Source organism: Sinocyclocheilus grahami, unplaced genomic scaffold (genome assembly GCF_001515645.1).
Source record: "Sinocyclocheilus grahami isolate Dianchi unplaced genomic scaffold, SAMN03320097.WGS_v1.1 scaffold2676.1, whole genome shotgun sequence".
Lineage (NCBI taxonomy): Eukaryota > Metazoa > Chordata > Actinopteri > Cypriniformes > Cyprinidae > Sinocyclocheilus > Sinocyclocheilus grahami.
The window spans coordinates 35,435-36,444 of record NW_015507854.1 but is presented as its reverse complement, the minus strand read 5'-3'; the positions used below and the strand labels follow the sequence as shown (position 1 = coordinate 36,444).

Sequence of the window (1,010 nt, the reverse complement as noted above, 5' to 3'; positions counted from 1 at the left end):
TAAACAGTAATACCTTATTATCTTTTAATGGCATTTATTCACTGCTGTAAATCAGAAGTGAAATACAATTTGTATTACCTTTTTATTTTTCAGAAGTCAAAAACTGTAATAAATAAAATAATCAAATGTGTGAATGTGTACAACTCACAACAATAATAAAACTCAACATTAATGCTTTAATGCAGGGCTGATTGATGAGCGGCTGTTGATGGTCATCAGAAAGGTGGTGAGAGAGAGTGCTGTGTGTGTGTGTGTGTGTGAGAGAGAGAGAGAGAGAGAGAGAGAGAGAGAGAGAGAGAGAGAGAGAGAGAGAGAGAGAGAGAGAGAGAGAGAGAGAGAGAGAGAGAGAGAGAGAGAGAGAGAGAGAGAGAGAGAGAGAGAGAGAGAGAGAGAGAGAGAGAGAGAGAGAGAGAGAGAGAGAGAGAGAGAGAGAGAGAGAGAGAGAGAGAGAGAGAGAGAGAGAGAGAGAGAGAGAGAGAGAGAGAGAGAGAGAGAGAGAGAGAGAGAGAGAGAGAGAGAGAGAGAGAGAGAGAGAGAGAGAGAGAGAGAGAGAGAGAGAGAGAGAGAGAGAGAGAGAGAGAGAGAGAGAGAGAGAGAGAGAGAGAGAGAGAGAGAGAGAGAGAGAGAGAGAGAGAGAGAGAGAGAGAGAGAGAGAGAGAGAGAGAGAGAGAGAGAGAGAGAGAGAGAGAGAGAGAGAGAGAGAGAGAGAGAGAGAGAGAGAGAGAGAGAGAGAGAGAGAGAGAGAGAGAGAGAGAGAGAGAGAGAGTGAGTGTGTGTGTGTGTGTGTGAGTGAGTGAGTGAGTGTGTGTGTGTGTGAGTGCTGTGTGTGTATGAGTGAGTGAGAGTGTGTGTGTGTGCGAGTGTGAGTGCTGTGTGTGTGTGTGTGTGTGAGTGAGTGAGTGAGTTAGTGTGAGTGTGTGTGTGTGTGTGTGTGAGAGTGAGTGCTGTGTGTGTGTGTGTGTGTGAGTGCCGCTCAGTGTCAGGTAGGCGGCTGCTTTCCTGCGGTCCAT

General features: G+C 46.1%; 1 long non-coding RNA gene across 1 annotated transcript in view; it reads right to left on the bottom strand.

Annotated features, from left to right (window-relative positions):
• Nucleotides 1-132: 132 nt before the first annotated feature.
• LOC107575496 (uncharacterized) overlaps nucleotides 133-1,010 on the bottom strand; it is an 18,451-nt gene continuing 17,573 nt past the window's right edge. Inside the window, exon 3 of the long non-coding RNA XR_001607886.1 lies at nucleotides 133-143. This is a non-coding gene — a long non-coding RNA (uncharacterized lncRNA). The remainder of the gene's footprint in view (nucleotides 144-1,010) is intronic.